Genomic DNA, 26,863 nt, shown 5'->3' on the forward strand with positions numbered 1-26,863 from the left:
AGTCTGAAGTTCAGGAGCCTGATTCCTCCAGCTCCATTTTTCTTTCTCAAGACTGCTTTGGCTATTCAGGGTCTTTTGTGTTTCTATACAAATAGTGAAATTTTTTGTTCTAGTTCTGTGAAAAATGCCATTGGTAGTTTGATAGGGATTGCATTGAATCTGTAGATTGCTTTGGGTAGTAGAGTCAATTTCACAATATTGATTCTTCCAATTCAAGAACATGGTATATCTCTGCATCTGTTGGTATCATCTTTAATTTCTTTCATCAGTGTCTTATAGTTTTCTGCATACAGGTCTTTTGTATCCTTAGGTAGGTTAATCCCTAGGTATTTTATTCTTTTTGTTGCAGTGGTAAATGGGAGTGTTTCCTTAATTTCTCTTTCATATTTTTCATCATTAGTGTATAGGAATGCAAGAGATTTCTGTGCATTAATTTTGTATCCTGCTGCTTTACTAAATTCATTGATTAGCTCTAGTAGTTTTCTGGTAGCATCTTTAGGATTCTCTACATAAAGTACGTCATCTGCAAACAGTGACAATTTTACTTCTTCTTTTTCGATTTGTATTCCTTTTATTTCTTTTTCTTCTCTGATTGCTGTGGCTAAAACTTCCAAAACTATGTTGAAAAATAGTGGTGACAGTGGACATCCTTGTCTTGTTCCTGATTTTAGAGGGAATGGTTTCAGTTTTTCACCATTGAGAATGATGTTGGCTGTGGGTTTGTCATATATGGCGTTTATTATGTTGAGGTAAGTTCCCTCTGTGCCTACTTTCTGGAGAGTTTTTATCATAAATGGGTGTTGAATTTTGTCGAAAGCTTTTTCTGCACCTATTGAGATAATCATATGGCTTTTATCCTTCAGTTTGTTATTGTGGTGTATCACATTGATTGAATTGCGTATATTGAAGAATCGTTGCATTCCTGGGATAAACCCCACTTGATCTTGGTGTATGATAATTTTAATGTGTTGTTGGATTCTGTTTGCTAGTATTTTGTTGAGGAGTTTTGCATCTATGTTCATTAGGAATATTGGTCTGAAGTTTTCTTTTTTTGTGACATCTTTGTCTGGTTTTGGTATCAGGGTGGTGGCCTCGTAGAATGAGTTTGGGAGTGTTCCTCCCTCTACTATTTTTTGGAAGAGTTTGAGAAGGATAGGTGTTAGCTCTTCTCTACATGTTTGATAAAATTTGCCTGTGAAGCCATCTGGTCCTGGGCTTTTGTTTGAAGATTTTTAATCACAGTTTCAATTTCAGTGCTTGTGATTGGTCTGTTTATATTTTCTGTTTCTTCCTGGTTCAATTTCGGAAGGTTGTGCTTTTCTACAAATTTGTCTATTTCTTCCAGGTTGTCCATTTTACTGGCATATAGTTGCTTGTAGTAATCTCTCATGATTCTATGTATTTCTTTTTTTTTTTAAACATCATTATTGGCGTATAATTGCTCTACAATGGTGTGTTAGTTTCTGCTTTATAGCAAAGTGAATCGGCCATACATATACATATATCCCCATATCTCCTCCCTCTTGTGTCTCCCTCCCACCCTCCCTATCCCACCCCTCTAGGTGGTCACAAACCTTTATGTATTTCTGCACTGTCAGTTTTCACTTCTTTTTCATTTCTAATTCTGTTGATTTGAGTCTTCTCCCTTTTTTCTTGATGAGTCTGGCTAATGGTTTATCAATTTTGTTTATCTTCTCAAAGAATCAGCTTTTTGTTTTCTTGATCTTTGCTATTGTTTCCTTCATTTATTTTTTATTTTTTTTGCTCTCATCTTTATGATTTCTTTCCTTCTGCCAACTTTGCTTTTTTTTTCATTCTGCTCTAATTGCTTTAGGAATAAGGTTAGGTCGTTTATTTGAGATTGTTCTTGTTTCTTGAGGTAGGATTGTATTGCTATAAACTCCCCTCTTAGAACTGCTTTTGCTGCATCACATAGGTTTTGAGTCATTTTGTGTTTTCATTGTCATTTGTTTCTAGATATTTTTGATTTCCTCTTTGATTTCTTCAGTGATCACTTGGTTATTTAGTAGCGTATTGTTTAGCCTCCATGTGTTTGTATTTTTTACAGTTTTTTTCCTGTAATTGATATCTAGTCTCATAGCATTGTGGTCAGGAAAGATAATTGATATGATATCAATTTTCTTAAATTTACAAAGGCTTAATTTGTGACCCAAGATATGGTCTATCCTGGAGAATGTTCCATAAGCACTTGAGAAGAAAGTGTGTTCTGTTGTTTTTGGATGGAATGTTCTATAAATATCAATTAAGTCCATCTTGTTTAATGTGTCATTTAAAGCTTGTGTGTCCTTATTTATTTTTATTTTGGATGATCTGTCCATTGGTGAAAGTGGGATGTTAAAATCCCCTACTATTATTGTGTTACTGTCGATTTCCCCTTTTCTGGCTGTTAGCATTTGCCTTATGTACTGAGGTGCTCCTGTGCTGGGTGCATAAATATTTGCATTTGTTATATCTTCTTTGATTGATCCCTTGATCATTATGTAGTGTCTTTCTTTGTTTCTTGTGATAGTCTTTATTTTAAAGTCTGTTTTGTCTGATATGAGAATTGCTATTCCAGCTTTCTTTTGATTTCCATTTGCATGGAATATCTTTTTCCATCCCCTCACTTTCAGTCTGTATGTGTCCCTAGGTCTGAAGTGGGTCTCTTGTAGACAACATATATATGGGTCTTGTTTTTGTATCCATTTAGCCTGTCTATGTCTTTTGGTTAGAGCATTTAATTCATTTACATTTTAGGTAATTATTTATATGTATGTTCCTATTACCAGTTTCTTAATTGTTTTGGCTTTGTTTTTGTAGGTCTTTTCCTTCTCTTGTGTTTCCTGCCTAGAGAAGTTCCTTTAGCATTTGTTGTAAAGCTGGTTTGGTGGTGCTGAATTCCCTTAACTTTTGCTTATTTGTAAAGGTTTTAATTTCTCCATGGAATCTGAATGACATCCTTGCTGGCTGATCTTTTTTGTAGGTTTTTCTCTTTCATCACTTAAAATATGTCCTGCCACTTCCTCTGGCTTGCAGAGTTTCTGCTGAAAGATCAGCTGTTAACCTTATGGGCATTCCCTTGTATGTTATTTGTTGTTTTTCCCTTGCTGCTTTTAATATTCTTTCTTTGTATTTAATTTTGATAGTTTGATTAATTTGTGTCTTGGTGTGTTTCTCCTTGGATTTATCCTGTATGAGACTCTCTGTGCTTTCTGGACTTTATTGACTATTTCCTTTCCCATGTTAAGGAAATTTTCAACTATAATCTCTTCAAAGATTTTCTCAGTCCCTTTCTTTTTCTCTTCTTCTTCTGGAACCCCTATAATTCGAATGTTGGTGCATTTAATGTTGTCCCAGAGGTCTCTGAGACTGTCCTCAATTCTTTTCATTCTTTTTTCTTTACTCTGCTCTGTGGTAGTTATTTCCACTATTTTATCTTCCAGGTTACTTATCCGTTCTTCTGCCTCAGTTATTCTGCTATTGAAACCTTCTAGAGAATTTTTGTTGTTGTTGTTGTTGTTGTACACGGGCCTCTTACTGTTGTGGCCTCTCCCGTTGCAGAGCACAGGCTCTGGACACACAGGCTCAGTGGCCATGGCTCACGGGCCCAGCCTCTCCGTGGCATGTGGGATCTTCTCGGACTGGGGCACGAGCCCATGTCCCCTGCATCGGCATGCGGACTCTCAGCCACTGTGCCATCAGGGAAGTCCCCTTGTAGAGAATTTTAAATTTCATTTATTGTGTTGTTCATCATTGTTTCTTTGCTCTTTAGTTCTCCTACATCCTTGTTAAACATTTCTTGTATTTTCTCCATTCTATTTCCAAGATTTTGGATTATCTTTACTATGATTACTCTGAATTCTTTTTCAGGTAGACTGCCTACTTCCTCTCATTTGTTTGGCCTGGTTGTTTTTTACTTTGCTGCCTCATCTGTTGCCTATTTCCTGTCTTCTCATTTTGCTTAACTTACTGTGTTTGGAGTCTCCTTTCACAGGCTGCAGATTTGTAGTTCCCGTTGTTTTTGGTGTCTGCCCCCAATGGGTAAGGTTGGTTCAGTGGCTTGTGTAGGCTTCCTGGTGGAGGACACTGGTGACTGTGTCCTGGTGGCTGTGGCTGGATATTGTCTTTCTGGTGGGCAGTGCTGAATCCAGTGGTGTGTTTTGCGGTGTCTGTGAACTTAGTATTAGTTTAGGCATCCTCTCTGCTAATGGGTGGGATTGTGTTCCTGTCTTGGTAGTTGTTTGCCATGGGGTGTCCAGCACTGGAGCTTGCCTGCCATTGGGTGGAGCTGGGTCTTAGTGCTGAGATGGAGATCTCTGGGAGAGCTCTCGCCGGTTGGTATTACATGGGGCTCGAGGTCTCTGGTGGTCCAATGTCCTGAACACAGCTCTCCCATCTCAGAGACTCAGGCCTGACACCAGCCTGGAGTACCAAGATCCTGTCAGCCCCACAACTCAGAAGAAAAGGAAGAAAAAAAGAGAAATATAATAATTAATAATAAATAAAGAAATAAAATTAAATAACATTAAAAATTATTAGAAAAAAAAAGTAATGAAAAAAAGAAGAGAGCAACCAAACCAATAAAAAAAAATCCACCAATGGTAACAAGCGCTTAAAACTATACTGAGATAAACATAAAAATCAGGAACAAGTCAGTCGCAGACAGCAAACCCCAAGTCTGCAGTTGCTACCAAAGTCCACTGCCTCAATTTTGGGTTGATTTGTTGTTTATTCAGGTATTCCATAGATGCAGCGTACCTCAAGTTGATTGGGGAGATTTAATCCGCTGCTCCTGAGGCTGCATGGAGAAATTTCCCTTTCTCTTCTTTGTTCCCACAGCTCCTGGGGTTCAGTTTGGTTTTGGCCCCACCTCTGTGTATAGGTTGCCCTCAGGCTTCTTTTTCCACCCAGACAAGATGGGGTTAAAGCACCAGCTGATTAGGGGGCTCTGACTCACTCATGCAGTTTGGAGGGAGGGGTACGGTTATTATAATTGCAATGCGGGGTGAGCCTGCAGCAGCAGAGGCCACTGTGACACTTCAACAGCCTGAGGCGTACCGTGTGTTCTCCTGGGAAATTTGTCCCTGGATCATGGGACCCTGGCAGTGGCAGGCTGCACAGGCTCCCGGGGAGTGGGTGGGTGGGGAGGGCATGTAGATAGTGATCTGTGCTTGCACACAGGATTCTTGATGGCTGCAGCAGCAGTGTTAGTGTTTCATGCCAGCCTCTGGTGTCCGAGCTGATAGCTGCAGCTCATGCCCATGTCTGGAGCTCGTTTAGGCGGTGCTCTGCCTTCTGTGGGCAGACAGGGAAGGAATCCCCTCTCCTCGCACACCCCGAAACAATGGTCTCTTGCCTCTTAGGCTGGTCCAGAGTTTTTCCTGGACTCCCTCCCAGCTAGCTGTGGGGCACTAGCCCCCTTCAGGCTGTATTCATGCAGCCAACCCCAGTCCTCTTCCTGGGGTCTGACTTCCAAAGCCTGAGTCTCAGCTCCCAGCCCCCACCCACCCCGGCGGGTGAGCAGACAAATTTCTCAGGGTGGTGAGTGCTGGCCAGCACTGATCCTCTGTGTTGGAATCTCTCTGCTTCGCCCTCTGCACCCCTGTTGCTGCCCACTCCTCCGTGGCTCTGGAGCTTCCCCCGCCCACCCCCTGTCTCCGCCAGTGAAGGGGTTTCCTATTGAGTGGAAACTTTTCCTCCTTCACAGCTCCCTCCCAGAGGTGCAGGTCCCATCCCTATTCTTTTGTCTCTGTTACTTCTTTTTTTTCTTTTGCCCTACCCAGGTACGTGGAGATTTTCTTGCCTTTTGGGAAGTCTGAGGTCTTCTGCCAGCATTCAGTAGGTGTTCTACAGGAGTTCTTCCACATGTAGATGTATTTCTGATATATTTTTGGGTAGGAAGGTGATCTTCTCGTCTTACTCCTCCGCCATCTTGAAGGTCCCTTGTTTATCTATTTTATATATACTAGTTTATATCTGCTAATCCCAAACTCCTAATTTATCCCTCCCTCTCTTTTCCCCTTTGGTAACCATGTTTGTTTTCTATGTCTGTGAGTCTGTTTCTGTTTTGTAAATAAATTCATTTGTATCATATTTTAGATTCCACATATAAGTGATAATATGATATTTGTCTTCTTCGTCTTTAACTTGTCTTTTCACCGTCTTAACAGGGCCTTTCAGAGTTCAGTTTATCAGTTTTTCCTTTATAGGTGCTGGGAGCTGAGGCTAGCGCTTCAGAGGTCAGACCCCAGGGATAGGACTGGGGTTGGCTGTATGAACACAGCCTGAAGGGGGCTAGTGCACTACAGCTAGCCGGGAGGGAGTCCAGGAAAAACTCTGGACCAGCCTAAGAGGCAAGAGACCATTGTTTCGGGGTGCGTGAGGAGAGGGGATTCCTTCCCTGTCTGCCCACAGAAGGCAGAGCACCGCCTAAATGAGCTCCAGAGACGGGCATGAGCTACGGCTATCAGCTCGGACACCAGAGACTGGCATGTGCTCTTTTGGAATCACCTTTTAGAACTCTTTGTCTAACCTTGGATCTTAATTATTTTCTTTCATTTTTTTCTAAAAATTTTATAGTTATACATTTTATATTTAAATACAGGTTCCATTTTGAGTTAACTTTTTATTTCTATTGTCTTTATCTGCTTTCGGTGTTAGGGTAATACTGGGTTCATAAAATGAATTGAGAAGTGTTCCCTCTGCTTCTGTTTTCTGTAATAGTTTGTATAAAATTCGTGTTAATTCTTTAAGTGTTTGGAAGAGTTTTCTAATGAGAGTACCTGGGCCTAGAGATTATGAGATTTTTTTATTACAGATTCACTTTTAAAAATTAGTTTTAGGACTATTTTAGCTTTCTCTTTTATCTTGTTAAATTTGCATAGTTTGTAGTCTTACTAGTGGTTTTTAAATTTTACTGATTTTTTGTTTTTGAGGAGCTAGGATTTGTTTAATTGATTTTTCTCTGTTTTATTCTTTTCAATTTTTTTCTGAATTATCTTTATTATTTCCTTTCTTTACTTTTCTTTGAGATTATTTTGCTCTTTTTTCCTAGTTTTTTGAAGGAGGAACCTACGTTACTGATTTGTTCCCTTTCTCTTTTCTAAGGTATACATTTAGTGTTATTAATTCTCCTCTCAGCATGGCTTTAACTGGATTCCACAGATTTTGGTATGTGCATTTGAATTTTCATTCAATCATATGTAGTTTTAAAAATTGCCTTTGAGACTTCTTTGAACCATCAGTTACTTAGAAGTATTTTAATTAATTGGCAACTGTTTGGAAGTTTTCTTGTTATTGATTTCTAGTTTTGATATCATTATGGTCAGAAAACACACTCTTTATGATTTCAGTTCTTTTAAATTTGTTAAGATTTGTTTTGTGGCCTAGGATATGATCTGTCTTGGTGGATACTCTATGGACTATGGAAAAACATGTGCATTCTTGTTGAGTGGAATGTTTTCTATTTGTCAACTAGATATTGTTGGTTGATTGTGTTGTTGAGTTCCATATTCTTGCTAATTTTTTGTCTGAAAATTCCTGTCAAATCCTGAAAGTAGAGTGAATTAGTTCTCCAGACTCTAATTTTGGATATATTTATCTCTTTCTAACTTCATTAGTTTTTGCTTTCTGTATTTTGAGACTCTGTGGTTTGGTGTGCACACATTTAGGATTGTTATATCTTCCATGGATTGATCCCTTTACCATTATGTAATGTCTTTACTTATCTCCAGTAATTTTCTTTGCTCTATAATTGACTTTATGTGATCTTAGTATAACCACTCCTACTTTTTAAAAACAAGTTAATGTTTACATGTTATATCTATTTCCATTCTTTTACTGTAAACTTATGTCATTGTATTTGAAGTGAGTTTATTGTATACAGCATATTGTTGGATCATTTTCTTTCTTTTTTTATTGAGGGTTAATTGACATATAACATTATCTTAAGTTCAGGTGTACAACATAATGTTTTGTTATCTGTATACATTGTGAAATGATCACCACAATAAGTCTAGTTAACATGCGTCACCACACATAGTTACAAACATTTTTTTTCTTCTGATGAGAACTTTAAAGATCTACTCTCTTAGTAACTTTCAAATATACAATAGAGTATTATTAACTACAATCACCACGCTATGCATTATGTCCTCAGATCTTATTTGTTTTATAATGGAAATTTGACCTTTTGACCACCTTCATTGATTCTGCCCACCCCACACCTCCCACCTTTGGCAACCACCAATCTGTTCTCTATATCTACGTGTTCAGTATTTCTGTTTGTTTGTTTTTTAGATTCCACTACAAATGAGATTGTACAGTATTTGTGTTTCTCTGTCTGACTTATTTCAGTCAGCATTTGCCTTTAGTGTCCATCCATGTTATCACAAATGGCTAGATTTCATTCTTTTAATATGGCTGAATAACATTCTGTTCTCTCTCTATGTATACCACATTTCTTTGTCTATTCATCCATCATTGGACACTTAGGCTGTTTCCATATCTTGGCTATTGTAAATAATGCTGCAATGAATATGGGAGTATAGATATCTTTTTAAGTTAGGTTTTCATTTCCTTCTGATAAATACCCCAAAGTGGAATTGCTGGATTGTATGGTAGTTCTATTTTATTTTATTCTTAAAAAAATTATTTTATTTTATATTGGAGTATAGTTGATTAACAATGATGTGTTAGTTTCAGGTGTACAGCACAGTGATTCAGTTATACACATGCAAGTATCCATTCTTTTTCAAATTCTTTTCCCATTTTGATTATTAAAGAATACTGAGCCGAGTTCGCTGTGCTATACAGTAGGTTCTTGTTGGTTAACTATTTTAAATATAGTAGTGTTTACATGTCAATTGCAAGCTTCCATACTGTTTTTCATAGTGCCTGCACCAATTTACAGTCTCACTAACAGTGCACAAGTGTTCCCTTTTCTCTACATCCTTGCTAACACTTGTTATTCCTTGTCTTTCTGGTAATAGCCATTTTAACAGGTGTGAGCTGGTTTCCCATTGTGGTTTTAAGTTGTGTTTCCCTGATGATTAGTGATGTTGAATACCTTTTCATGTACCTCTTGGCCATCTGTATATCTTCTTTGGAAAAATGTCCATTCAGCTCCTCTGCCAATTTTTTAATTGAATTGTTTGGGTTTTTTTGCTATTGAGTCATATTAGTTCTTTATATATTTTGGATATTAATCCCTTATCAGACATGATTTGCAAATATTTTCTCCCATATGATAGGTTTCTTTTTCATTTTGTTGACAGTTTGCTTTGCTGTGCAGGAGCTTTTTAGTTTGATGTAGTCCCACTTAGTTTTGTATTTTGTTGTTGTTTTTTTGCTTTTGGTGTCAACTCTAAAAAATCATTGCCAATAATGATTTACAGGAGCTTACTGCTTATATTTTCTTCTAGGAGTTTTATGGTTTCAGGTCTTTTGTTCAAGTTCTTGCCAATTTGAGTTAGTTTTCGTGTGTAGTGTAAGATAATGGTCCAGCTTCATTCTTTTGCATATGGCTGTCCAGTTTTCCCAGCATCATTTATTGAAGAGACTGTCTTTTCCCCATTAAGTATTCTTGGCTTCCTTGTCAAATATTAGTTGACCATATATGCATGGGTGTATTTCTGGAATCTTGACTCTGTTCCATTGGTTTATGTGTCTGCTTTTATGCCAGTATCATATTGTTTTGATTACTTATAGCTTTGTAATATAGTCTGAAACCAGGGAGCATGACACCTCCAGCTTTGCTCTTCTTTCTCAAGATTGCTTTCGCTATTTGAGGTCTTCTGTGGTTCCGTACAAATTTTAGGATTATTTGTTCTAGTTCTGTGAAAAATGCCATGGGTATTTTGATAGGGATTGCATTGAATCTTTAGATTGCTTTGGATAGTATGGACATTTTAGCAGTATTAATTCTTCCACCCAAGAGTACAGTATATCTATCCATTTATTTGTGTTTTCAGTTTCTTCCATCAATGTCTTATAGTTTCCAGTATATAAGTATTTTACCTCCTTGGGTAAACTTATTCCTAGGTCTTTTATTCTTTTTGATGCAATTGCAAATGGGATTGTCTTCTTAATTTCTCTTTCTGGTAGTGTATAGAGATGTAACAGATTCCTGTATATTAATTTTGTATCCTGCAACATTACTGAATTTATTCATTAGTTCTCGTAGTTTTCTGATAGAGACTTTCGGATTTTATACATTTAGTATCATGTCATCTGCAAATAGTGACAGTTTTACTTCTTCATTTGCAGTTTGAGTGCCAGGTGGGTGTGCATGTTCAGTTTCTTGGTGAGCCCTGTCAACATACCCCCAGAAAAAGGATAGTGACTGACACTGCCTCACTTAAAATGGATGGGGTGGAAGTTCATCTTCCCACTGTGCTCCAGTGACATCAGGAGATATAAGAAGCATAGCATCAATCACTTCTCCCTGCACCACCTTGTTTTGCCTCATCAATGTGAATAGAGGTTCAGCTCCTACTAGGATTCTCTGATACAGTGTGGTTGCTGACTAGCTCTCCTTCACCCACCTTGTTCAGTCTTGTTGCTGTCAGGTGGAAGTGAGGATTCTGGCTCCTAATGACCACCTTGCTGACTTGGAGTGCTAGGAGGGTGTGAGTGAAGGCTAATGATGACTAGCCCCACCTTATACTACCTCATTCAATCTTGTTGCCCCTGGACTCCACTGATGCTACCTTGGTGGGGGAATTAGAACAACTCTTCCTTATGCTTGTAAGGGGATGGAAGATCAACTGCTAATTTAGACTCACTAATACTACTGCATCAGGATTGGATTGCTGCCACCTGCCTCTGCTTGTATGGAGATGGGTGATCAGCATCCTGCTGAGTGCACTGATACATCCTGGCAGTGGAACAAAGTGCTACCTGCTTCTTCCAGGCAGGGGATGGGTGATTAGCAACCTGCTTGTGCCCTTAAATACTACCTTCTGGGGGAGTTGAAGTGTGCTCTTTGCAGCGTGGGAGTGAGATGAGGTAGAAGATCAGCTCTGCAGTCAGCTCTGTTGAACTCCCATGGAGTGGGAAAGAGAAGAGTATGGTTTTCTCATTGTTGTTTGGCTAGAGTATGGTTTTCTCATTGTTGTTTGGCTAGAATTGTGGGTAATGCCACAATTTGCTTTTAGCCTACCCTCTTCTCTGTCCTTTGACTGGGAGAACAGCCTTTTCTTGGATTGTTTTTTGTTTTTGTCTTTATTTTTTGCTTGTGCTAGTTGGTGGTCCTGGGTTGGAAACTTCTGCAGTGTCCTGTCCAGGACATATGGGACACAATAAGGAAACTCAAGGAACTCATTGCTGTGTCACTCCCCATTTCCTGAGATGCCTAGGCATTTCTCCTTTCTACCTCAGAGTTTCCTTTCACTTGTTTATAATATTATCTCCAGGGCAGGGTTTTTGTTTTTGTTTTCAGTTGTGAAAGACAGAAACTGGGAGGAATAGGGCTCTTTCATCTTGGCAGAATTGTAATCCTCCATCCCCAGATTTTAACATGTTGTTTTTTCCTTCCATTTAACTTAAAATATTTTCTAATTTCTGCTTAATTTCTTTTCTTTATGTGTAGGTTATTTATAAGTGTTTTATTTAGTTTCTAAACATTAGAGATTTTTCCAGAGATCTTCCTGTTATTGATTTCTAATTTAATTCAATTGTGGTCAGACAATATACTTTATATGACCTGAATACTTTTAAATTAATTGAAGCTTGTTTTATGGCCCTGTCTGTGGTCTATCATGATAAATGTTAAATATGCATTTGAAATGAATGTGTATTCTGCTATTGTTGGGTGGATTTATCTGTAAGTATTAATCAGGTAAAATTGATAGTGTTCCCTAATACCATACACAAAAATAAGCTCAAAATGGATTAAAGACCTAAATGTAAGGCCAGAAACTATCAAACTCTTAGAGGAAAACATAGGCAGAACACTCTATGACATAAATCACAGCAAGATCCTTTTTGACCCACCTCCTAGAGAAATGGAAATAAAAACAAAAATAAACAAATGGGACCTAATGAAACTTAAAAGCTTTTGCACAGCAAAGGAAACCATAAACAAGACCAAAAGACAACCCTCAGAATGGGAGAAAATACTTGCAAATGAAGAAACTGACAAAGGATTAATTTCCAAAATTTACAAGCAGCTCATGCAGCTCAATAACAAAAAAACAACCCAATCCAAAAATGGGCAGAAGACCTAAATAGACATTTCTCCAAAGAAGATATACAGATTGCCAACAAACACATGAAAGAATGCTCAACATCATTAATCATTAGAGAAATGCAAATCAAAACTACAATGAGATATCATCTCACACCAGTCAGAATGGCCATCATCAAAAAATCTAGAAACAATAAATGCTGGAGAGGGTGTGGAGAAAAGGGAACACTCTTGCACTGCTGGTGGGAATGTGAATTGGTACAGCCACTATGGAGAACAGTATGGAGGTTCCTTAAAAAACTACAAATAGAACTACCATATGACCCAGCAATCCCACTACTGGGCATATACCCTGAGAAAACCAAAATTTAAAAAGAGTCATGCACCAAAATGTTCATTGCAGCTCTATTTACAATAGCCCGGAGATGGAAACAACCTAAGTGCCCATCATCGGATGAATGGATAAAGAAGATGTGGCACATATATACAATGGAATATTACTCAGCCATAAAAAGAAATGAAATTGAGCTATTTGTAATGAGGTGGATAGACCTAGAGTCTGTCATACAGAGTGAAGTAAGTCAGAAAGAGAAAGACAAATACCGTATGCTAACACATATATATGGAATTAAAGAAAAAATAATGTCATGAAGAACCTAGGGGTAAGACAGGAATAAAGACACAGACCTACTGGAGAACGGACTTGAGGATATGGGGAGGGGGAAGGGTGAGCTGTGACAGGGCGAGCGAGAGGCATGGACATATATACACTAACAAATGTAAGGTAGATAGCTAGTGGGAAGCAGCCACGTGGCACAGGGATATCGGCTCGGTGCTTTGTGACTGCCTGGAGGGGTGGGATAGGGAGGGTGGGAGGGAGGGAGACGCAAGATGGAAGAGATATGGGAACATATGTATATGTATAACTGATTCACTTTGTTATAAAGCAGAAACTAACACAGCATTGTAAAGCAATTATACCTCAATAAAGATGTTAAAAAATAGGTAGTGTTATTCAAATCTATATTTGTGCTGATTTTTTATCCACTTCTATCTATTACTGAGACAGAGGTATTGAAATCTCCCACTATCATTTTAGAATCATCTGTTTATCATTGAAGTTCTATCAGTTTTGTTTTGTTTTATTTCATGTATTTTGAAGCTCTGTTTTTAGCTGTATGAACAGTTAGGAGTATTAAGTTATTTTGTTGAGTTAACTCTTTTAACATTATGAAATGACCTTCTTTGTCTTTGGTAATATTCTTTGATCTGAAATTTACTTTGTCTGATATGGATATAGCCACTGAAGCTTTCTTTTGATTATTCTTAGCATGGTGCATCTTTTTCTATCTCTTTTACTTTAACCTATTTGTGTCTTCATATTTAGTGTGTTCTTGTAGGCAGCATATAGTTGGGTATTGCTTTTCTGCCTAATTTGACAGTCTCTGTCCTTTACAATTTTTTGATTCATTTTTACATTAAAGATAGATTTATGTTTTAACATAGTAGTTATTTTTAAGAGATGTTACTTTTCTTGCTAGAGAATACATTAATCAATTTAAATTTCATCTTTTAATATTATCATAAAGTAAATTTGACTTTTAATAATATACAGTTCTATGAATTAAGTACAGGTATACCTCATTTTATTTTGCTTTGCAGATATTCATTTTTTATAAATTGAAGGTTTGTGGCAACCCTGTGTCTTCAGGTCTATCAGCACCATTTTTCCAACAGCATTTGTTCACTTAGTGTCTCTGTGTCACTTTTTGGTAATTTTCACAATATTTCAAGTCCTCTACCAGCAAAAAGAGTGCGACTCACTGAAGGCTCAGATGATGGTTAGCACTTCCTAGCAATATTTTTAATTAAGGTATGTACATTTTTTTTAGACGTAATGCTATTGCACACTTAATAGACTACAGTATAGTGTAAACAACATTTATACACACTGGGAAATCAGAAAATTCGTGTGACTCCCTTTACTGTGACTGCCTTCCTCTATTAGTTTTATAGTTTTAGCTTTTTAATTTAAGCTGTGATTCATTTTGAGTTAATTTTTGTATATGGTGTTAGGATGGGATCTACATCCTTTCGCATGTGGATATTCAGTTGTTGTAGCACTATTTCCTAAAAACAAATAATCTGTCTCCATTAAATTGTCTTGATATCCTTGTTGAGAGTCAGTTGACTAAGTATGTGAGGGTTTATTTCTAGAATCTCAATTCTGTTCCAATTAGCTCTATGTCTGCCTTATTCCAGTACCTTATTGTTTTGATTACTGTAGCTTTCTATACAGTTTTAAGTTAGAATCTTCCAACTTTATTCTTGTTTTTTAAGATTATTTTTATATTCTGTGTCTCTTAAATATCCATATGAATCTTTGGATCATCTTGTCTATTGCTGCAAAAGTGCAGCTGGGATTTTGATAGAGATTTTGATAGGGATTGAATGGATTCTGAATTTGGGGAGTACTACCACCTTAATAATATTGTCTTTTGATCTATAGGTATGAGATGTCTTTCCATTTATTAGGTCTTTAATTATTTTCATCAATGTTTATAGTTTTTAGAATACAAGTTTTATACTTCTTTTGTTCAGTTTATTCCTATTTTATTACTTTGGATGCTACTATAAATGGTATTATTTTCTTAATTTAATTTTTGGATAGTGCTTTGCTAGTATATAGAGAAACATAATTGATTTTTGTACATTGATTTTGTTACCTGCAGCCTTAATGAACTCTTTTATTAGTTGTAATAATTTTTCAGTATATTTCTTAGGATTGTGTACAGACATACCTTGGATATATTGTGGGTTCAGTTCCAGACGATTGCAATAAAGCAAATATTGCAATAAAGTGTCACATGAATTTTTTGGTTTCCCAATGGATATAAAAGTTATATTTACAATCTACTATTGCCTGTGAAGTATGCAATAGCATTATGTCTAAAAAAATAATGTATATGCCTTAATTGAAAAACGTGTACATGCCTTTATTGCTAAAAAGGCTAATCATCATCTGACAGTGCAGGGTTGCCATAAACCTTACATTTGTAAAAAAAAAACTCAGTATCTGAGAAGTGCAATACAGCAAAGCACAATAAAAGAAGGTATTCCTGTGTGTACAAGATCATGTTACCTACAAGTAATTTTAGTTCTTCCGTTGTAATCTGGGTGTCCTTTATTTCTCTTGTTTAATTGCCATTGATAAAACCTTTAGTATATATTTGTCTCATTTCTGATCTTAGAAGGAAAGCATTCATTGTTTCACTAGTATGACATTAGCTAGCAGTGGGTTTTTTGTACATGCCCTTTATCAGATTGAAGAAATTTCTTTCTATTGTTAATTCATTGAGAGTTTTTTTATCATGAAGGTGTACAAAATTTTCTCAAATACTTTTTCTTCACCTACTGAGATGACCAAGTGACTTTTGTTCTTTATTCTATTGATATGGTATATTACATTAATTGATTTTTTAATGTTAAACCAATGTTGCAATCCTGGAATAAATCTCACCGGGTCATGATAAATGACCCTTTTTAGATGTTGCTGTATTCAGTTTGCTTATATTTTGCTGAGAATTTTTGTGTCTATATTCATAAATTATTGGTCTTAAGTTTTCTTTCTTTGTAATATCTTTGTCTGTTTCTGATTTCAGGGTAGTCTGGCCTAATAGAATAAGTTGGAAAGTGTTTTCTCTTCTGATTTTTAAGAGAGTTAATGAAGAATAGGTATTAATCTTAACTTTTTGGTAGAATTCACCAATGAAGCCATCTGGGCTTTTCATCCTGAGAAGTTATTTGATTACTAAATCAATCGCTTTAAAGGTCTATTCAGATTTTTAAACTTCTTTTCTAATCAATTTCAGTAGCTTATGTCTTTCTAGGAATTTTTTCATTTTATCTATATTATCTAATTTGTTGGCATATAATTGTTTATAGTATCCCCTTATAATCTTTATTTTTATAAGATTTGTAGTCTGTCCCATTTTTTACTTCCTGATTTTAATTATTTGTGTGTTCTCTTTATGGTTGATCTAGATGAATGTTTGTAAATTTTGATGTTTTTTTAAAGAACCAACTTTTGGTTTCATTGATTTTCTTTATTTTTGTTTTATACTCCATTTTAGTAATATCAGCTCATCTTTTTCATTTCCTTTCTTCTGATTGCTTGGGTTTAGTTTACTCTGCTTTTGTTGTTTCTTATGGTACAATTTTAGGTTATTAAATTGAGATCTTTTTTTTGTATAGATGCTTAATTTCCATCTAAGAACTTCTTTAGCTGTATCCCCTAAGTTTTATTATGTTGTGTTTTCATTTTTATTCATCTAAAATTATTTTAAAGTTTCCCTTGTGACTCCTTTGACCTGTTGGTTATTTAGGGATATGCCCTTTAATTTCCACATATTTGTGAATTTCCCATATTTCTTTCTGTAACTGATTTCTAACTTCACTCCATTGTGGCCAGAGAACATAATTTATATGATTTCAATCCTTTTAAATGTATTAAGGCTTGTTTTATGGCCTATCTGGTTTCAACTTTTACATGTGAAGAGCTTGGAAGCTGTCAAATGAAATGAAGTTAAAATGTTGGTCAAACCTAAAATCAACAACTTTTCCTGAACCTATTAGAGAAATAAGGTTGCAGGGCATACTTCCACCCCAAAATCTGAAGAGAACAGCAAATCTAGAGAGTCACAGATATTTCAGAAGCCGCTGGAACCATAAGCTGGTAGGAGCACTCAAATGGTAATTTTTTTTTCAAATTGTTAGTTGCTGAATGTGTGATTAGCATGAAAGCATGGAACTCCTGAGGGCCAAAGTGTTAGGGGAGCCCCCATACTTTCATGTCTGACTTTCAACAAAAAATTGTAAGCCATTCCAATAATAAGACATGCCGTCTAAACAGCAATAAGAAATGCAATTTAAATAGATAAAGCAAGCATCATAACCAGACTCAGCCATGACACAGATTATAGAATTATTAGATAAGAAGTTAAAAATAACTATGATTAATATGCTAAGAGTTCTAATGTAAACATTAGACAATATGTCTAAAAGTTAACCACATGTAAGATGGGTAATCTAAGCAGAGAGATGGAAACTCTAAGAAATAGTCCAAAGGAAATACCAGAAATCAGAAACACTGTACAGAAATGAAGAATACCTTTGATGAACTTATCAATGGACAAGACTCAGGCAAGGAAAGAATCATTGAGTTTGAAGGTGGGTCAATAGAAATTAAAGAGTAAAGAGAGAAAATAATTGAAGAAAAAGCATAGTAAAATATCCAAGAGCTGTGTGACAGTTTCAAAAGGTGTAAAGTAAATGTTCTTGGACTACCAGAAAGAGAAGAAAGAGTGAGAAGAACAGAACTATATTTGAAGTAAACTATGGCTGAGAACTTTTCAGAATTAATAACATACACCAAATCACAGATCAAGGAATCTCAGGGAACAACAAACAGGATAAATACAAAAAAGAAAACTGCATGAGGCATGTAATATTCACTTTAGATAAGAAAATACAGAAAATCTTGAAGGAAGCCAGAGGAAGGAAACTGCCTTACTAGTAGAGGAACAAGGATAAGAGTGAAATATATAAAGTGTTGAAAGGAAAACATATAATTTTGTTTTATATATATATATATATATATATATATATATTATATTTCCATATAATGGAAACATTATATGTTTCCAGCAACATATAATTCTGTATCTAGGAAATATTTCACAAGTGAAGTGGAAACCATGAAAATTAAAAAGAAATGTTAGAACTAATAAATAAATCCAGCAGAGCTTCAAGATACAAAATCAACACCAAAAAATCAGTTGTTTCTATATACTAACAATGAATAATCTGAAAAGGAAATTAAGAAGACAATTCCAATTACAGTAGCATCAAAAAGAATAAAATATTTGGGAATAAATTTAACCACGGAGACAAAAGACTTGTACACTGAAAACTACAAAATGTTTCTGAAATAAGTTTAAGAAGATCTAAATAAATGGAAAGAAATCCTGTGTTCTTGGGTTAGAAGGCTTAATATTGTTAAGATGTCAGTACTACACAAAGTGATCTACAGATTCAGTGTAATCTCTATCAACTCAATATGTTTTTCAGAAAGAGAAAAATTCATCCTAAATTTCATATGGAATTTCCAGGGACTCCAAATAGCTAAAACAATCTTGTAAGAGGACAAAGTTGGAGGTCTCAAACTTCCTGATTTTGAAACTTATTACAAAGCTATGGTCATCAAAGCAGTGTGGTAATAGTGCAAAGACAGACATATAGACCAATGGAATAGAATAGAGAGCCCACAAATAAACCCTTGAATACATGGTCAAATGATTTTTGATAAGAGTGCCAATATCATTCAATTGGAAAAGGACAGTCCTCTCAACAAGTGGTTCTGGGAAAACTGGATATCCACATGCAAATAATAGAGTTGGAATCTTACCTTAAATCATATACAAAAATTAAGTCAATATGGATCAAAGACCTAAAAGCTAAAACTCTTAGAAAGAAATAAAGGAAAAATGCATGACAGTGGATTTAGCAATGATTTTTGCATATGGTGTCCAAAGCATAGGCAACCAAAGAAAAAAATAGATATATTAGACTTCTTCAATATTAAAAACTTTTGTGCATCAAAGGACACTGTTAAGAGAGTGAAAAGGCAACCCGTGGAATGGGAGAAAATATTGGCAAATCATATATTTGATAAGGGATTGATATCAGAATATGTGAAGAACTCTTACAACTTAACAGCAAGAAACCAAACCCAGCTAAAAATGGGCAAAGGACTGGAATAGACATTTCTCCTAAGAAGATATACAGATGGCCATTAAACATGAAAACATGCTCAATATTAGGGAAATGCAAATCAAAACCACAATGAAATACCACTTCACACTTACTAGGAAAGATATTATTTAAAAAAATTTAAAACGTGGATGGATAAGCAGAAAGTAGTACATATACATGGTGGAATATTATTCAGCCTTGAAAAGAAAGGAAATTTTGATACATGCTACAACATGAATGGACCTTAAAGACATTATGTTAAGTGAAAGAAGCCAGTCACAAAAGGACATGTATTGTCATTATATGATGTTCTTTGAGTAATGAAATTCATAAAGACAGAAACTAGAATGGTAACTTCCAAGGCTGGGAATGGAGAGCATAATGGGGAGCTATTGTTTAATAGGTACAGAGTTTCATTTGGGGAAGAACAAAAAAGTTCTGGAGATGGATGGTGGTAATGGTTCCCAACAACGTGATTGTACTTAATGCCACAGAACTGTGTACTTGATAATGGTTAAAATGGTAAATTTTATGTTATATATATTTTATCACAATGAAAAAATAAAATAAGAAAATAATTAAAATTTTTCAAAAAGAAATAAAATTTGGGGAGAGAAGTAAGTAGAAATAAAGAGTTCCTCAGACAAACAAAAAATTAGAGAATTCACTGCCATCAGAGCTGCACCTAAAAATGTTAAAAAGAAGTGTTTTAGGGAGAAAGAAAATGACATGTCAGAAATGTAAATCTATGTAAAGAAAGAGTGTTGGGGAAGGAATAAATGAAGGTAAAGCAGAATCTCCTATTTTTTCTTCTTATTTTTTTATTGAGATATAATCAGAGTATAACATTGTATAAATTTAAGGTATACAGTATGTTTGATACATTTATGTATTGCAGTATGATTACAATGTAGTATTAGGTATTGTTCCCAACCTCAGGAGCACCCCAGGTGAAATTCAAAACTGGGTTCCATACACGGAGGGCAAAGAGAGGCCAAAGAAAGAGGCAGACCAGTCCAGATTGGTAGGTGGTAGTTTTAATCAGCAAGGCAATTTGCATACAAGGCTTGTCCTGGAAGACTGCAAGATGAATAGATGACCACTCTGGCCCACCAGAATCCCGAAAGTTTATATAGAGGGCTTAACTGGGTTCAGCCATGTATTCAATCTGGATGGCCTCAATAATACATTACTCTCTCAAAGCTGCATCTTTGAAATGGCTACTAGTATGAGAATAGTAGTTGGATGGACCTTACATTCCAAGGACAAGGGAGGGTGTGTGGCACCTCTAATTGCCTGGATAGACTGGTGGTTTTATCTTCTTGATGATATCCTCCAACATACCTTCATCATATCCCATAATTATCTTTTTATTTTTGTGATCTAGTTTCTTTATAACTTTGTAAAGAGTTTCTTTACAACTTTGAAGTATATAATACAGTATTTTAAACTATAATGACAGTGTTACACATTAGATCTCCAGAACTTATTCATCTTCTAACTGCAAGTTTGTACCTCTTGATCAACATCTCCCCAATTCCTCCACCTCCCCAGACCCTGGTAACGACCATTCTATTCTTAGTTTCTACAAGTTCAAGTTTATTAGAGTCTACATATAAGTGATAATATACAGTATTTTTCCTTCTCTGTCTGACTTATTTCACTTAGCATAATGCCAACAAAGTCCATTCATGTTGTTGCAAATGGCAGGATTTCCTTCTTTCTCATGGCTGAATGATATTCTATTGTGGTGTGTGTGTGTATGTGTATACATGCATTACATATATATGTATATATGTACATATATTTATACACACATATATAAAAAATGTTTTCTTTATCCATTCATCTGTTGATGGATGCATAGTTTGTTTCCATGTCTTGGCTGTTGTGAATAATGCTGCAGAGCATGGGGCATGGGGATACAGATATCATTTTGAGAGAGTGATTTCATTTCCTTAGTATATATACACCCAGAAGTGGAATTGCTGGATCATATGGTATCTCTATTTTTATCTTTTGAGGAACCTCCAAACTGTTTTCCATAATAGCTGTACCAATTTACATTTCCAGCAACAGTGCACAAGGGTTCCCTTTTCTCCACATCCTTGCCAGTGCGTTTTGATTACAGTCATTCTGACAGATGTGAGATGATAGCTCATTGTGGTTTAGATTTGCATTTCCTTGATGATTAGTGATGTTGAGCATGTTTTCATGCTATTGGCCATTTGTATGTCTTTTTTGGAAAAATGTCAGAAAAAATTCCCCTCCCCCCCTCTTGTGGCTATTGATTTCTATGAATATTTTGGTACATTTTGGATATTAACCTCTTACCTGATATAGGGTATGCAAGTATGTTCTCTCGTTCTGTAGGTTTCTTCTTCATTCTGTTGATTACATCTTTTGCTGTACAGAAGCTTTTTTGTTTGCTGTAGTGCCACTTGTTTATTTTTGCTTTTGTTGCTTGTGCTTTTGGTGGCATATCCAAAAAATCATTGCCAAAACCAATGTCAAGGAGATTTTGGTGTATATTTTCTTCCAGGAGTTTTATAGTTCCAGGTCTTACGTTGAAATCATTAATTCATTTCAAGTTACTCTCTGTGAGTGAAATAAGATAGGGGTCCATTTCATTCTCTTGCATCAGAATATTTATTTCTATGTATAGAAAACACCCAATGTCATTTTTTGAAAATACTATCCTTTCTTCATGGTGTATTCTAGGCTCCCTTGTCAAATATTAGTTGACTGTGTGTGGGCTTATTTCTAGGCTCTTGATTCTGTTTCATTGGCCTCTGTGTCTGTTTCTGCACCAGTATCATGCTGTTTTGGTTACTGTAGCTTTGTAATATAGTTTGAAATCAAGAAGTGTGGTGGCTCCAGCTTTGTTCTTTTTTTTAGGGGGTTTAAAAAATGTAATAGTTGAAATAAAATTCTTTTTTTATACATCTTTATTGGAATATAATTGCTTCACAGTGCTGTGCTGGTTTCTGTTGTACAGCAAAGTGAATCAGCCATATGCATACATATATCCCCATATCCCCTCCCTCTTGAGCCTCCCTCCCACCCTCCCTATCCCACCCCTCTAGGTTGTTGCAAAGCATTGAGCTGATCTCCCTGTACTCTGCTGCTTTCCACTAGCTATCTGTTTTACATTTGGTAGTGTATATATGTTGATGCTTCTCTCACTTTGCCCCAGCTTCCCCCTCCCCCACCATGTCCTCAAGTCCATTCTCTATATCTCCGTCTTTATTCCTGCTCTGCCACTAGGTTCATCAGTACCATTTTTTTAAGATTCCATTTATATGCATTAGCATATGGTATTTGTTCTCTCTTTCTGACTTACTTCACTCTATGACAGACTCTAGGTCCATCCACCTCATTAAAAATTACTCAATTTCGTTTATTTTTATGGCTGAGTAATATTCCATTGTATATATGTGCCACATCTTCTTTCTCCATTCATCTGTTGATAGAAATTCAGATTGCTTCCATGTCCTGGCTACTGTAAATAGTGCTGCAGTGAACATTGTGGTACGTGTCCCTTTTTGAATTATGGTTTTCTCAGGATATATGCCAAGTAGTGGGATTGCTCGGTCATATGGTAGTTCTATTTTGAGTTTTTTAAGGAACCTCCATACTGTTTTCCATAGTGGTTGTATCACTTTACATTCCCACAAACAGTGCAGGAGGGTTCCCTTTTCACACACGCTCTTCAGCATTTATTGTTTCTAGATTTTTTGATAATGGCCTTTTTGACCAGTGTGAGGTGATACCTCATTCTAGTTTTGATATGCATTGCTCTAATAATTAGTGATGTTGAGCATCTTTTCATGTGCCTCTTGGCCATCTGTATGTCTTCTTTGGTGAAATGTCTATTTAGGTCTTCCACCCATTTTTTAATTGGATTGTTTGTTTTTTTGAGGTTGAGCTTCATGAGCTGTTTGTATATTTTGGAGGTTAATCCTTTGTCCGTTGGAGATTAATCCTTAGTCCATTATTTCATTTGCAAATATTTTCTCCCATTCTGAGGGTTGTCTTTATGTCTTGTTTATGGTTTCCTTTGCTGTGCAAAAGCTTTTAAGTTTAATTAGGTCCCATTTGTTTATTTTTGTTTTTATTTTCATTACTCTAGGAGGTGGGTCAAAAAAAGATCTTGCTGTGGTTTTATGTCAAAGAGTGTTTTTCCTATGTTTTCCTCTACGAGTTTTATAGTGTCCAGTCTTACATTTAAGTCCTTAATCCATTTTGAGTTTATTTTTGTGTATGGTTTCTAATTCTAATTTCATTTCATTCTTGTACATGTAGCTGTCCAGTTTTCCCAGCACCACTTATTGAAGAGGCTTTCTTTTCTCCATTGTATGTTCTTGCTTCCTTTGTCGTAAATTAGGTGACCATATGTGCATGGTTTATCTCTGGGCTTTCTCTCCTATACCATTGACCTATATTCCTGTTTTTGTGCCAGTACCATACTGTCTTGATTACTGTAACTTTGTAGTATAGTTTGAAGTCAGGGAGCCTGACTGCTCTGGCTCCATTTTTCTTCCACAAGATTGCTTTTCCTTTTCAGGGTCTTTTGTGTTTCCATACAAATTGTAAAATTTTTTGTTCTAATTCTGTGAAGAATGCCATTTTCTCCACATCCTTGCCAACACATTATTTGTGGTCTTTTTGAAGATAGCTATTCTGACAGGTGTGAGGTGATATCTCATTGTGGTTTTAATTTGCATTTCCCTGATGATTAGCAATGTTGAGCATCTTTTTTTTGTGGTACGCGGGCCTCTCACTGTTGTGGCCTCTCCCGTTGTGGAGCACAGGCTCCGGACGTGCAGGCTCAGCAGCCATGGCTCACAGGCCCAGCTGCTCCGCAGCATGTGGGATCTTCCCGGCCCGGGGCACGAACCCGTGTACCCTGCATCGGCAGGCGGATTCTCAACCACTGCACCACCAGGGAAGCCCGAGCATCTTTTTATGTGCCTGTTGGCCATCTGTGTGTCTTCTTGGAAAAATGTCTATTCAGGTCTTCTGCCATTTTTAATTGGGTTGTTTGTTTTTTTGATATTGAATTGTGTGAGCTTTTTATATATTTGGGATATTAACCCTTATTGGTCATATTTTCAGTTTTTTCTCCCATTAAGTAGGCTATCATTTCCTTTTGCCAATGGTTCCCTTTGCTATGCAAAAGCTTTTAAGTTTAATTAGGTCCCACTTGTTATTTTTCCTTTGTTTCCTTTGCCTGAGGAGATTGATCCAAAAAAATATTGTTATGACTTATGTCAAAGAATGTCCTGCCTGTCTTTTTTTTTTTTTTTTTTTTTTTGTGGTACACGGGCCTCTCACTGTTGTGGCCTCTTTCGTTGCGGAGCACAGGCTTCGGACGTGTAGGATCAGCGGCCATGGCTCACGGGCCCAGCCGCTCCGCGGCATGTGGAATCTTCCCGGACCGGGGCACAAACCCGTGTCCCCTGCAATGGCAGGCGGACTCTCAACCACTGCGCCACCAGGGAAGCCCCCTGCCTGTCTTTTATACTAGGAATTTTATGGTTTCTGGTCTTATATTTATATATTTAATCCATTTTGAGTTTATTTCTGTATAAGGTGTGAGAAAATGTTCTGATTTATTTCTTTTACATGTAGCTATCCAGTTTTCCCAGCACCACTTTTTGAAGGGACTTTTTTCCTATTGCATATTTTTGCCATATTTCTCATAGATTAATTGATCATATGTGCATGGGTTTATTTCTGGCCTCTCTCTTCTGTTCCATTGATCTGTGCGCCTGTTTTTGTGCCAGTGCCATATTGTTTTGATGACTGTAGTTTTGTAGTGTGTCTAAAGTTAGGGGGTGTGATACCTCTAGCTTTGTTTTCTTTTTTTTTCCCTCAAGATTGCTTTAGCTATTTGGGGTCTTTAGTGGTTCCATATAAATTTTAGAATGATTTATTCTAGATCTGTGAAAAACTTCATGGGTATTTTGATAGGGATTGCATTAAATCTGTAGATTACTTTGAGTAGTATGGATACTTTATCAATATCAATTATTCCAGCCCATGAACACAGGATATCTTTCATTTTCTTTGTATCAGCTTCAACTTGCTTCGTGTTTTATAATTTTCAGAGTATAGGTCTTTTACCTCCTTGGTTAAGTTTATTCTAAGGTATTTTGTTTTTCTTGATATGATTTCAAATGGGATTGTTTCCTTACTTTCACTTTCTGTTATTTCATTCTTAGTGTATAGAAAAGCAACAGATTTCTGTATGTTAATCTTGTATCCTACAACTTAACTGAATTAGTCTGTAAGTTCTAATAGTTCTTTTTTTTTTTGGTGGGCGACACTTTAGGGTTTTCTCTTTATTGTCTCATGTCTTCTGCAAATAGTGACAGTTTTGTTTTTTCCCTTCCAATTTGGATGCATTTTTCTTTCTTTTCTTTTTTTTTTGTCTGCTTGCTGTTGCTAGGAAATCCAATACTATGTTAAATAGAAGTGGTGAGAGTGGGCATCCTTGTCTTGTTCCTGATTTTAAAGGAAAAGCTTTCAGCTTTTCAACATTGAGTATGGTGTTAGCTGTGGGTTTGTCATAAATGGACTTTATTATGTGGATATATCTTCCCTCCATACCAACTTGATGAGAGTTTTTATCATTAATGGATGTTGCATTTTGTCAAATGCTTTTCTGCACCTATTGAGATGATTATGTGATTTTTATTCTTTAATTTGTTAACATGGTGTATTACATTGATTGATTTGTGGATATTGTAACCTTCCTTGCATCCCTGGAATAAATCCTATTGATCACAGTATATTGTCCTTTTATATATTAAGTTTGGTTTGTTAATATTTTTGAGGATTTTTATATACACATTCATCAGAGATATTGGCCTATAATTTTCTTTTTTAGTTTTATTTTAGAGTATACTTCTTTAACAATGTTGGGTTAGTTTTAGGTGTACAGTGAACTGAAAGTGATTCAGTTATACACATACAAGTATCCATTCTTTTTCAAATTCTTTTCCCATTTAGGTTATTACAGAATATTGAGCCAAGTTCCCTGTGCTATATAGTAGGTCCTTGTTGGTTAACTATTTTAAATATAGTAGTGTGTACATGTCAACCCCAAACTACCAATCTATCCTTGCCACCACCACCTGTTCCCCCTGGAAACCATAAGTTCATTGTCTAAGTCTGTGAGTATTTCTGTTTCATAAATTAGTTCATTTGTATCTTTTTTTTTAGATTCCACAGGTAAGCAATATCATATGATACTTGTCTTTCTCTGTCTGACTTAACTTCACTTAGTATGATAATCTCCAGGTCCATCCATGTTGCTGCAAATGGCAGTATTTCATTCTTTTTAATGGCTTAATCGTATTCCATTGTATATATGTACCACGTCTTCTTTATCCATTCATCTGTCAGTGGACATTTAGGTTGCTTCCATGTCTTGGCTATTGTAAACAGTGCTGCAGTGAACATTGGGGTGCGTGTATCCTTTCGAACCATGTTTTTCTCCAGGTATATGCCCAGGAGTGGGATTGCTGAATCATATGGTAGCTGTATTTGTAGTTTTTGGAGGAACCTTCATACTGTTCTCCATAGTGGCTGTACCAATTTACATTCCCAGTGGTGTAGGAGGGTTCCTTTTTTTCCCACACTCTTTCCAGCATTCATTGTTTGTAGACTTTTTGATGATGGTCATTCTGAGTGGAGTGAGCTGGTACCTCATTGTAGTTCTGATTTGCATTTCTCTAATAATTAGTGATGTTCAGCATCTTTTCATGTGCTTCTTGGCCATCTGTACGTCTTCTTTAGAGAAATGTCTATTTAGATCCTCTGCCCATTTTTTGATTGGTTTGTTTGGTTTTTTCT

The 26,863-nt window shown here is 36.1% G+C and overlaps 1 protein-coding gene across 1 annotated transcript in view; it reads left to right on the forward strand.

The window, feature by feature from the left end:
- The window catches only part of STXBP5L (syntaxin binding protein 5L), a 384,965-nt gene that overhangs the window by 51,721 nt on the left and 306,381 nt on the right, over positions 1 to 26,863 (forward strand).

This window comes from Delphinapterus leucas, chromosome 4 (assembly GCF_059928025.1).
Source record: "Delphinapterus leucas isolate spDelLeu-1000000601 "Yukka" chromosome 4, BTC_Dleu_Yukka2, whole genome shotgun sequence".
In the NCBI taxonomy this organism is placed as follows: domain Eukaryota; kingdom Metazoa; phylum Chordata; class Mammalia; order Artiodactyla; family Monodontidae; genus Delphinapterus; species Delphinapterus leucas.